The sequence below is a fragment of the Cavia porcellus genome, unplaced genomic scaffold (genome assembly GCF_034190915.1).
Source record: "Cavia porcellus strain 051 isolate PalLab524CR breed Dunkin Hartley unplaced genomic scaffold, mCavPor4.1 scaffold_4, whole genome shotgun sequence".
Lineage (NCBI taxonomy): Eukaryota > Metazoa > Chordata > Mammalia > Rodentia > Caviidae > Cavia > Cavia porcellus.
This window is the reverse complement of record NW_026947487.1, coordinates 72,604,952-72,617,759: the sequence shown is the minus strand read 5'-3', so window position 1 is coordinate 72,617,759 and position 12,808 is coordinate 72,604,952. Positions and strand designations below refer to the sequence as shown.

General features: G+C 43.0%; 1 protein-coding gene across 4 annotated transcripts in view; it reads left to right on the top strand.

Moving 5' to 3' along the window:
* Positions 1–4,214: 4,214 nt before the first annotated feature.
* Positions 4,215–12,808, top strand: part of Gprin3 (GPRIN family member 3) — a 61,997-nt gene continuing 53,403 nt past the window's right edge. Inside the window, exon 1 of one of the 4 annotated variants that reach the window (XM_003467472.5) lies at positions 4,215–4,354. The gene's annotated coding sequence lies outside the window, so the exon portion shown is untranslated. Of the gene's footprint in view, positions 4,355–4,442; positions 4,581–4,705; positions 5,014–5,098; positions 5,119–12,808 lie in introns of those variants that run through there. The other 3 variants (XM_013150100.3, XM_063247271.1, XM_063247272.1) reach the window with 3 other exon arrangements.

The window sequence follows — 12,808 nt, the reverse complement described above, 5'->3', positions numbered from 1 at the left end:
CCATTGAAAGTATATGCAACAGACTGAATGAAAGGACAGAATTTTAGATCTTGAAAGCAGAATTGCAGCTAGTGACCATGAAAAGAAAGATACTTCAAACATAGCAAGCTACCATGAGAAATCAACCCAACAGCTACAAACAGCAAAAGAGAATAACACAAGATTGACTGAAATCAATGAGAAATATGCAGACATAGCAAACGCCATACCAAGCATAAATGTGTATGCTCCTAATGCAGGAGCACCCAACTAGATAAAACAGTTAATGGTTGACATGGAAAATCACAGTTGTAATGGGAGACCTCAATACCTCATTGTCACAGATAGGCAGATCAACTAGATAGAAAATCAACAAAGAAATATCAGAGCTGAACCAAACCTGTGAACAAATGAAGTTAGTAGGAAGAAGTCACTCCCCAAAGCCATGCACCAGGGGCCTAGAGAGATCTGGTGAACCCAGCATTAGCTGGAGAAGAAGCCATGGCCCGAGACTCCACTGCCATTAGGGGACCATAAGTGCTATATGTTTCATTGTATGTTTTGTCGTTTTCTTTGATTGGTTTTATTCTGTTTTGTTTTGTTTGATTTTATTATGTCTGATGTATGGGCAGCTGTTCTGAAGATAATAAGATGTATTATGGTAGCCATTGTTGATTCCTATTATCTTGTTTTGAAGCCCTGTATCACTTTCATTGTTTTGTTTTTATTGGCTTTATTCTGTTTTATTTTGTTTAGTTTGATTCTCTTCAAAATAAAAAAAAATTTAAATATTATGTTATGTGGAAATGTCACAGTTTAAGTACTTGTGGTATTATAGAACAATATACAAGTATATTATTACAACTACTATTGCAGGAATGGAAAGCGTGAGCTTATGAGTAGCAAGCTAGGAGGTACATGGTGACTTCTTTGCCTATCATCCAATCACTTGAACTCACCTACTACAGAGAAGACTATTTAGTATCAAAAAAGAAAGGCAAAGTAGAAAAGTACTTTGGATAGGTATCTCCCAAACCATAGTCTTGGTCCCCAGAGTGGCAAGGTAGGAGGCAAAAACTTATGGGAGCTGGGGTCCTACGGGAGGTGCACAGGGCACTGGAGTGGAGTTTTAAGAGCCTCTCCCCCTGCTCCATTTCTCCTCTTTCTCCTTCCTCACTGAAGATGTGACTACTTGTTCCAAGATGTGCTTTTATCATCATCCTCTGTCAGCCTCATCAAAGCCACAAACAGTGGGGCCCCTTAATCTTAGATTTAAAGCTTTAAACTTAGCCAAATGAAACTTTTCTCTAAGTAAGTTAATTATTTCAGATGTTACTTTATAGTAACGTGAAAGTGACTCATCCAGAAGGAGGAGAGGAGCAAGGGAAGAAGGAAGGAGGGAGAGAGGGACTAAAGAGGGAGAAAACCAAACAGACGCCTGACTTAGATGTTTGCCACAGTCTTTCAGAAATCCAGATGCACTCAGTTAACACTGCAATGGACCTCACTGTAAACCTCCAGCATTTCTCTGGTGACCCTCCTAAAAGACATTGCTACAGGATGAACCCACGGTCCATCTTGATTTTCCCTTGCCCATAGAAGTTCAGTTTTGATTGAGGCAGGAAAATGTCCAGTCTAGAAAAACGAAAGCAAGCCCACATTAGATCTTCTCCAAATTCTGGCTAATGACCTGGGGATAAGTCAGTACATTCTGGCAATTTTTTTTTCCTTTGGTGAAAAAAATATCAGAAACTCCATTTTACACTGGGATTCTTTTCTTTTGTCTTGAGTATAGTTTATAAAGGTATGATATTTTTGGAGAGATGAGGATCACCTTGTAACTATGCAGTGATGAGTTCTGCCAAGGACTCAGTACTTGGCAGAATACAGGGAAAGAAATAGGAGTTGTGGTCTCTGAGTCTGAAGAAACTACAATACAGCGTATTATGGCTTGTGTCTAGATGACCCCACAAAGCCTCATGCAGTTGTAGGTGGGGGCTCTTTCAAAGGTGGCTGAATCTAGAGTGCGTAATTCTAAGACTAAGGGGATATGATTACTAAATTAGCTCACTGATTGGTTTGGCACCACCCTAAGCCCAGTAACCTAGACAGAGTATAAAAGAGGCGAACAGAAGCTGCTAAGTCACTCGTTGGTTCCCCCTTGCTTGCTTGGTTTACTACCTTCTGCCCTCCGTGAACTGTTTTTCCTCTGTGGTGCCTGTCTGCCATGCCACCTTGACTGGAGCCAGTCAGTTATGGACTGAAACCTCTACAAATGTACAGGTAACCCAAAATAGACCTTTCCTCCTTTAACTTTGGGTGTTGGGTATTTTGTCTCAGTAGTAAGAGAAAAGTAACTTAGACACAGTGTCAAGAAATGCACGTGAATTAACTTGAGAACAACTGCAAAGCTTACAGTATAATGCTGTGATTCAGTACCAAATAATCTGAACAGGATTCACTGCTGGCACCTCTGTTCTGCCAGTGCTTCTTGCCAATCCAGCTAAACTAGAGAAATTTTAAGAAAAGATTGACATTTAAAGAGATTCTAGTCTCAAATTCTTACATATTGTAAGTGTATTGCTTCCTCTTTTAAACACCAATAATGACTTTCACTCAGACAAAAGCACAGTATTGAAGAAGATTGAACTGGACACTGGTAAGTCAATTATTAGTTGTAGGACATTGTAAATGTCACTTAACCTTTTAATTTTGGTTTTTTTCTTTTAAATTGGGGATAATGATTTGTTCAACAAATACTTAGTAAGCACTTATTAAGTGTTGGACAGTGCTTTAGGTAACAAATACATAGCCACAAACAAAAGAAACAGAGTTCCTGACCTCACAGAATGTGGACATATAGCAAATAAATATGTACAAAAAAACAAAAAGTGAGATAATCCTCCTGCCTCAGCCTCCTGAGGGCTCCGATTACAGATGTGTGCCAGCACACCCAGTTTTAAAATGTTGTTTTAAAAGTGGCCTGGTGTAGAAAAAATCCCATCTCAGCAACTGAAACCAGTAATGGTAAACTGATCTACAGCATGCTTTATGGGTTTGCTGATTTAAGGTTTTTTTAATGTTACCTGTTTTTTTTTTTTTTTTTTTTTTTTTTTTTTGTGTGTGTGTGTGTGTGCTAGGAGTGGAATCCAAAACAATTCACATGCTAGGCAGCCCTCCATCATCAAGCCAAACTCCCAGCTTTGGAATGTTTTTCCTCCAGAGCAGAGATGCAACCCACTAATCCTCTTAACCTACCTTCAAGAAATTGCTATCAATCAACTAGAACTGGTATCCTCCTGCCTCAGCCTCCTAAGTGCTGAAGATTACAGACATGCATCATCATGCCTGTTAGACAGATATATTCTGGAGTGGTTTAAAGCTCAGCTGTGCTTGTTACTGTCTTCTTTCAAGCAAGATGTCTAAACCACCAAAGCTTGTTTTTACAACTAAGTGAGGCATAATACCCACGTCAATGGGTGGCTGTGAGAGTTAGCTGCATAGGAGGCATTTTGCACAGTCCCTACCAATAAATACTTGACTAGTGACAGTTCTCTTTACTGTGTCATTTTGCACCATCTACAGCTGCTAACCTTACTACACATTCATTCAATGAGCTGGAGCCGCTGAGAGGGCCGAGTTTCTGAGCCATCCATGCCCACTGGCAAAGTGAGGGTGCAGGGGAAGGCCAGGGACGTCGTCAGTAATCCCAGCTCCAGATCCCTAGGCCAGCGTGCATCCTGCAGCACAGGCCGAGCTCTGGTGGTCTCCGGGCTTTGAGCCCCTCACTGCACGTGGCCTGAGTGGAAACCTCCTGCTCCTGGTGTCTCCACTCAGCCGGGGAGCCTGGGACCTGCGGGAAGCAGCGGAGGCCGGAATTCCTGCCTAGTCGCTCTGGGCCCAGCCCGCGTCCTCCTCGACCCTCCTTAACTTTCCCTCAGAGCGGTCTCCTCGCAGCCAAAGCTCCCCCTGCAGCTGCCCGGCCTGCAGTAGCGCTTGGCAGCCCTGCCCGCAGCCCCGTCCCCCGGGACCCGGCGACTGGGGCGGAGTCGGGGGCGGAGCCCCGAGGCTGCAGCCCCTCTCGGGCGCCCGGCACTGAGCCTGCCGAGGGTCGCCCCGAGGCCTGCGGGAGGGGGGCGCACGGCTCCCCACGGCCCGGCCGCCGGCGGCTGCAGCACGGTGGGGGCGGCCGGCCCCGGTCCCCGCCCCGCTCCGCGCGCCTCCCGGCTCTGGGCTGAGCTGTTTCGCTCCCGATCGCGCCGCGCTGACTCCGGGACCGGGTGAGCAGCGCCGGAGCTCGCCGCCAGCGGGAGTCGTCCGCGGGGCGCCCAGAGCCCGCGCCCGGGGTGTGCGACGGGACCGCGGGTCACCGCAGGTAGGCGAACCCTTCCGCCCGGGCCGGACCGGGCCGGACCGAGCCTCGCTGCCGGCGTCCGGCCCCGCGGGACAGGGGTTCGGGCCCCTTCCCCTCCTGCTCTGGGATCCTACGCCTGTTGCTCTGCTCCCCACCCGGTCCTGTACTGCAGGAGAGGCTGCCCGCTTGCAGGTGCTGAATTTCTCTGCAAGGTCATCACTGCCTTAAACCCTCCCTGCCTCAGAAGGTAAATGGGGAAGACGCGTGCTGTTTGGGAGTCAGGTCTGCACACCGTGAGTGTCCCGAGAGGGGCGTGTGGTGTGTGTGTGTGTGTGTGTGTGTGTGTGTGTGTGTGGCATTCTCGTTTTCCTCTGCTTGTTCCCTTAGAATCAAAACACAATCGTTTAAAATATATATGCATTTACATGTGTGTATGTATATGTGCATATAGTTTTTGTTGAGGTAGGAGAGAAGAGACAGGGCGGGCCCCGGTCGATAAAGGGAAATCACTGTACAGACCTGCTCAGTATCTAGAGGTGAACTTTGGAACCACATTCAATCAAGGTAGAGAGGAGCGGTGACAAACAGCTCTGTAGTGAGGGGTTTTAGGAAAGCGCGGAGTGGGATCGGCGACCAATACCCAGGACAGACCGTCGTGCTGTCAGGAAGATGGAAAAGATGTAAGCAAAATTTCAGACGCAACAATGGACAGTGCAAGAGGGGAGGAGGAGGGCGCCTTGACAGACCCTGGAAAGTGAATTGGGAGTGCCAGGAAAACAATGCAGGTCAGCTTCAAGGGCTTTGTGGAGCGGTATTGGAGAAATCTGTGCTTGGAATGTAGGCAGTTCAAGGTTAAAATGCAGTGAAAGTCCGGAAAGCAGCAGAGGAGGTGGAAAAGGCAAGGGCTTGGAGGAGGACGGGGAAGCTGAGCTCTGAGTAGCCACCCATGTAGCAGTCCCTTCTTCCTCTAGGAAAACCTGTGTTTCCATAGGCTCCAGAAAATTTTTTCACAGCACGTTTGTTAAAGATCCGTCAGTCCATGTTTTCACTTTATTTTTGTAAAAAATCTGGGTCATGGTGGGACTGGAAGACGCTGAAGTGTTTACAGCACCAGAAAGATTTGGAGAGAGAGTTGAATCAGGCTTAGCTTCATGAAATATTTACACATCTCTTGCGTGGGCTTTTGTTTGCTCTTGTTGGTACTGCTGCATATTTTACTTTGATAATGCTTTGAATGCCCTTCTCCCGAATGTGCTTATTTTCCAGTTATAAACTATTCTTTCTTTTCCATTGTGCTCACCATTGACCTGCCCTGAGTAGCAATTGTGGAAATAAAGATATATGAGTCACAGTACAAAAAGAAAATCTTCTCAATTTACTATCCCCAAATGACCAGAGTTTGCATTAGAGAATGTTCTTTGGAGGTAGAATTGTGAAGAACATATTTTCCAAGTTTGAGTATGTTTCTGTTTTCAGAACCAGAAAAAAAAAAAAAAACCCTAGGAATTGCTGTCACAAGTCTAGATGTTATATTGTTGAAATGTATTTTGGAAACAGAGCCCAGACAGTCATGGAGAAAAATGTACAGTGTGCTGTGGTGTGGAGAGGCTCCAGCTAATCACTAACCACACTGTTGTGGAAATGGTTAGGTCCACATCACCAGGGCATCAGCTGCACAGAGAGCAGGAGGAGAGCATTATATGAATCAGATCGGTCCTCATGCAGAGGAGGGGAGATTTCAGCCAGCTATTTTGAAATTTGGGTGTTTTAATTGCCTCAAAAGACTGGTTCAGTATGTTTAATTGTTTGCTCCTGCAATATTTTCTTGATTATGCTTCTAGTATACTTGAAGGAATGTATTTAGCTAGCTGCAGCTAGCCCTCGCTGCTTGAATTTCCAGTCACAAAATCTGCAGCCTAAAGGGATGCACTAAGATGCTGGTGGTAGAATCACAAAATCCAAAATTACTGACCACAGACAGATTTTAGTCCCGGCTTCCACTTGATCTTGTGCAGCGGCAGGTGCTTCTGCCCTCATTCATCCAGCCATTTGTTCACTCATCCATTCTTCTAGAACTAGAGAAGGTGCTTGAATGTGTAATAGAAGAATACATGAGACTCAGTCTCAGCCCACAAAACTAGAAGGGGAGGCTGAGGGTGACAGCTAGTTAAGTCCCACGGCCAGGTGCTGCAGAACCCTGGCTGTGGAGGTGGGGAAACAAGGTGAGCTTCCATAGGCCTGAGGATGCAAGAGACTCACCTGCTGAAGAGGAAAAGGAAGGATAAAAACCTGCAGAGCTTGGACCCAGAGTCCATACATAACGGGGGAAGAATGAGGCCACAGACAGAAGCACGGTCCACCCCTAGCTAAAATCCAGAAGGGCTGCCACCTCCTCTAGTGGCCATTTCCTCTTTCACCTGGAGGTGTTAGGTGAACAGGCTCCTATTGAGGCTCTTCATGGCTCCAGTTACCCAAATTTATATCCTCCACATATCTACAAACCACATTTACCTTCATTTACAACTACATGCTTAGAGAAAGGAGAGTCCTTGAGAAAATCAGAATCCTCTGTGCCCCAATTACTTCACCCGTGAAATGTCTATCACATTCTCTGCATACCCTAGAAGTCAAAGACAGAGTGAGGTGATGGAGTTTGAGTCTTACAGAAATGAGTTTTAGAGATATAGGGAATCTTATTTCTAAGGTAACAGTGCACATCGAAAATAGATGGAAAAGAGTGTCTTATCTGTCTAGCACTTAACGGTCCCAGATGACTACAAAAGACAAAGGCATGATGGTGTGAAATCAAATGAACAATAAACTCAGGACATGGGCTGAAAAGAACCCAAAGACCACGTATACTTGTCAAGTAATTTTTAGTGGGAGAAATAGTTGTAGCAATAAGTGGCCTTTTAGAACTGTATTTTCAAGCCACAGGTCCTGGTGCATAGTGAATCTAATTGGCATTTTTATTTTTGAGAAACACGATAGAGTAAGACAGTGTAGAAGGGTAAGCATTGCTGATGGAACCTTTAAATTATACACTTGTATATAGCTTCATCATGGACTATGACATAAAGTATGTAGCCAGCTAAAGGCACCATGTTGCAAAAAGCTCAGAAACTACTGCTTTCAGTGACACAGTAAAGAGAAGCTGCCAGTTTGCGGGAAGCTAACAGGCAGCTGAGAGATCGCAGACATAGCTGGATCGCTTCAGTGACATGGGCAAGGCTTGGACCTACAAAGTGCGTGGCAGTAAAGTCAGAGGGCCCTGAATTTCACATAAATCATATTGTGTATACTTTAGGTACATAACATAATGTTCATTTATGTAAACATACACATAAATATGTGTATGATTTACACATATTACAGTACAGTTACTGTAGTTAAACAAACACGTTAAGCATCTCACAGTTAACCCGCTTCTCAACCCCCAGCCTTCATCCTCGCCGAGCAGAGCTGTTATCTACTCAGCAAAAAACTGAATACAATATATTGACATTAGCTATAGTCCACCTGTCATACATAGGTCTTTAGTTTTGCACATCCACACATCTGCTACTTTATATCCTTTGTCATGTATCCCCCCACGCTGTCTTCCCCCTAACTGCCATTATAGTCTCTATCTCAGTATCTGTAAGCCTATTTTTTAAAACAGTTGTTATTTAATATCTAAGATTTTCTAATACTGCTACTTTTAAAAAAATCTCACCAGAATGATCATAACATCTTACATCTGTCATTTCCTGACAGCTTTTTGTTGTTTCTTTTGCACTCATTCAGTGGTTTGGCCTTGATTCATCAAACGGTTTGAGTTTGATGATTGAATTGTTGATATTACAGAATATACCACATTGTAGCATGAGTATTTCATTTCTCAGAACAGAACTGCAATTGCTGGCACAGGGGGCTGGGGCAGTTAGACAAAGCTCCAAGGTCAGACAGCCCTTCTGTTCTTTTCCACCAGTCTCACCTGCGCATCCTTGGAGAGGTGCAGAATCTCAGCCCAGTGAAGGTGAGTCAGGTCACTAGGCAGCCATGAGCCCAGAAGGAAGGGTAGGGTCCACCGTATTTGTTTTCGTTCAGTTGTTCTCTGACTTGTGCATCATCTGAGATGTTTATTCTCATCAGTGTAGAATTCCAGGAATTAACACCTTTGTCTTTTGCTATAGGTAGCCCATTAGTTCTTTTGGAAAAATAAGTCAAAGAAAACAGTCTTTGTGCTGCTGAGAACTCTCTGGACTGTCTTCCAGCCCTTCCTATCTTTCCACTGGAAGGAAATTGTACTGTGACGTTGGTACCCTTCTGAATAAAGCTGTATCTTTAAATAAAGTATACCTTTGAGGAAAGCTATAACTTTAGTCAGAAAAACAGTGCCAGTTAAAATAGACTCATCTTGAATTAGTTGGTTTGGAATGCAGTCAAATATGAAAATCTGTTTTTTAAAAAAACAAAGATGTTACAGATGCTTCTCTCACCTTGCTTTTCAGCATAAGGGTGTTTAGATTAATGATAATCTAATTGTTGTATAAGAGCCAAATTTGGAATAATAAAAACATGTAAAAATGCATCTAAATTGAGAAGATATTTAGGGAATTTCATGAAGAGAATGTATGTATACTCTTAAAATTTAAATTACTTATTGCTTCAATACCAGTGAGAAAATTGTTCATAGCTTTTTAACTGGGCACATTGGAGTTGGCAGCTCAGTAACAGCTTTCTAACTTTTCATGCCTGTGATTAGGTTGTTGGCTTTATTTTGAAGCTAGCAGCATAATTTGGGGTCCAGATTACTAATTCCAGACAGTAATAACTGACCCTTGGCTGCAAGGTTAAATGCAGTGACCTCTTTAATCCAAATCTGAATTCAAACACAGGGCTTCGAAATCTGTATTTATGTAAGGTCCCCACAGGATTCTGATAGCCAGATTTGGACACCGTGTGTAGTCCATAACTTTATTTACCAGGAAATAAATGATTACAGATGAATTCCTGGGAAGTTAATAACCCATTCTTAGTGCTACAACAGACACTACTATCTAGAGCCCCTTTTGATAGCTCTTCACTGATTTTCCCATAAAGAGAGGAGAAGCAGGGCCTCAAAGAATATCAGAGTCCCCTTGGCGGGAGAGCAATGAGAACAAGATTAGTTAAGTACAAGTGCACCGTCCTCCAAAATTGACCATTCAAGTAGCAAGCCTTCCTAAATGACAGTGCAGGGACCTGCATCCCTGCCCCCAAGGCCTAATGTGACAGGGAAACTGTGGGGAACAGCTGAATGAACTGAAGCAAGATGGTTTCATGGACACACACACCAGATTCTGTTTAAAAACTTTGGTTCCCAGATCCTAAACAGAGTGAATACCCAAGCCACTGCTGAAAGAGTGGTTTAGTCAAGATTCACAGACTGAGACACTTTGAACCAAGGCAAGCCTCAAAATAAATCAAAAACAAAGACCTGGACAATAAAAACCCACAGAGTCCCAGCAGTCCCCAGGATGTCAGCACTGTTGTTAATTCAGCAGTGGACAGCTGCACAGAGGCCTCCCAGACTCCTTAAAAAAAAATCACATTTACATGTAGTAATTTTCTGGAAGGAAAAAAAAAAGTTGCGGAAAATTCTTTTTTAAGCTTGAATTGCAAATAGCACATTAAAGGGGGAGCTCTAGCTTATGGAGAATAATCAGATGTTTTATGCTGATAGATTCTTGATTGTTTTTCAGGGTTATTGATTTCTAAATAACCAAAAATTCAAGTAACCATATTGTGTCAGTGAGAAGCTCTTCTCTTTCTTTATAATGCACAATTTCTATTAAACACTTGAGGAAGTGGTAGTGGTAGCTACATTTTCTCAGTAATCAGGGCATCTTTCTTTTGTTTCAATTTTTACTGACAACTTTTCTAAGATGCCTGTGCCTATTTGTCTGCCTTAGTAAATGCAATGTGCCAGATATTACCAGGATTAAGAATTTTGCATTGTCTCTGGGTTTTCATTCTGATAGTAGTTTTGTAGGAGGGAGATGCTAAGTATGACTTTGTTTTTTACTCTGGAATATGAATCACTTTCCCATGCTATACTTTTTGAATTGATCAAAAAGGTAGAAGGTATTTGGTTCATTGTGGGTTCCACTTTGTGCGGGTTTGGCCAGTGTCTTTGCCATTGCATGATTTTGAAATGTTCATTCCTTTACTCTGAATTAGTTTTCCAACGCACTCGAAACATGGCTGAGCACTCCACTATTTCACAAGTTTTGAGACCTGTCTACAAAACTATTTTATACATAGCATCATTTTTTTTAATATGTAGTTGTTCTCTAAGTGTGACTTTCTTTGAGTTCTTCTATAACCTATTTCTCTTGAAAATAAATGCAGGTCAAAATAAACTATCTAGAATTTGAATTGCTAATAAGAACTTTAAGCAAAGCTAAGGTTAGTAAGTGCAAATACAGTTTCCCCTGCATGTTTGGCTGAGAAAAAATTGCTTGTGACAAATGGGGTGGAGGATTGCTCCCGTTTTCAAGTCAAACGTGTTCGGAGAGCAGTCAGCAGAAATGTGTCAGTGTCAGGGTGGAGGCGGAGCGGCGGTAATGGGTGGAAATGCATGTGCAAACCCCTTTCATGAGGGCAAGCGTGGGGGATTTCTTGTCTCCACAGCAAGATTCTCATAACAGTAAAAAGCTTTTCCACATGTCTCGGGGAGATCTGATTTGTTCTTTTTGTTACCTGGAGAGCCTTGGCTTTGAGAATATATGTACCAACTCAGAAACTGAAAACCGTCAGATCTGGGGTCTAGCAAGAAATCCTTGACCTGCAGGTATTTATGCTTAGTTAATCTAATACTTAAAAATCAGAGGATTTATTACAATAGCTGAAACACGCCTACATTCTCCAGGATGGAACTGAAGGGGTGTCTGAGCTACATTCCGTACTTGCCCTGCAGTCTCCACCTGTGATCTTTAGGCTTTGTGGAGATCGGTTGTACTAAATGTCTTCACTTAATTGTGTTCCCCTCCTAGAACCTGTAGATACTGCATTTGTGAAGATAGGGTTAGATGTTCCCTAAGTACCATCAAATTCTAAGATTCCATGAATATATTCATGAAATTGGTGGGTCCCTATAAAGCAAGGAGATTCATTATACTTGGTATAGTTGATTCACTTAGTATAGTTGATTCCGAGTAACCAGTGATTCTAAAAAGTTTCTGTCAACAAAATTTGTAGATTGTGTGAAAGTTCAATACATGCAGAATGAATTGACCTAGTCAGCTAGAAGTGCTCCCACCCCACCGTGGTGACAGTGAGCCACGTGAGCAGCCCTTCTCTGAAGTTAGTCATGTCACTATACATTCTCTCCACTTGACTGTGAAGAGCCTCTCTGTTAACAAGACTTGAGACTGTGTCTGGGTTGATCTGTTAGTGCTGCAAAAACAGACAGATGCCCCTTTAAAAAACAGGATGCAAAACCCACACCAACCTCTTCAGCAGAGAAAGCTGTCTGAGCTCTCTGAACTCTCCCATTCTCTCTCAACTTTCCTTCCTCGTGCACCCTTTGCTGCATGCCACCCCCTCTTTGTGCCTCCTACTTTACTTCTAAAAACATCCTTCCAGGTAATTATTAATCCTAAAGTGTCGGCGCCTCGCACCCTGACTCTGAGAAGACAGTGCTGAGAATAGTATGGATTGAAGCTAACAGAGGACACGGGCCACATAGACTGTGCTTTCTGTAGAGAGCAGCACTTCTTTGGAGATAAAGTCTTTTTTTTTTTTTTTTTTTTTTTGCTTAGTGATTATTAATTTACACAACTTTAGTTACATTGAAACTTCTGCACTTTCATGAAGAAAAACTTTGCTCCAGTCCTTGTGGTGGTTTCTTAGACTTTTCATATTCTGATGATGGGCTTTCTAAAGATGGTCCTTCTAGGGTTGGTGCCTTCTGGGTAGAGATCTGAGTCTCAGAGAGGGGATAAAAATTAATAAACTGAAACAGCCTAGATGGAGAGTGCATCAATTCCTTCTGTTCTCCAACGTAAAGCGAAGCATTTCTTCAGCTAGCCATGGAATTCATGTGGAAGATGAGCTAGCAAAATGTTCAGTGAGGCAGGTGAAGACCTCAATTTAAGGAAACTAGATTCCTCAGATTATTTAGTCAGTCTACATGGAGCATTTGACACATATGTTAAACCTTGTGCCATGTACAAGAGATTCAGAGCTGAGTAAAACAGTCTAAATTCTTAATCAATTTCCAAACTACTGGAATAAACTTATTAACAATTATGATTCTTCAGAGTTTTAATGGGCTCTTTTCCTGGTTGGGACCTCAGGGAATTTCCCTGGTCGCCTAATGAGTGTTTCTCCTCTCTTGCAACTAAGCATCCCCTGTACCTCTTTCTTACTTCTTTTGGTCCAGTAATTCAGTTTTGTAGTTGAATTCTCTCTTCTCCCAGCATCGCCATCTGCTTGCCATACCTGGGT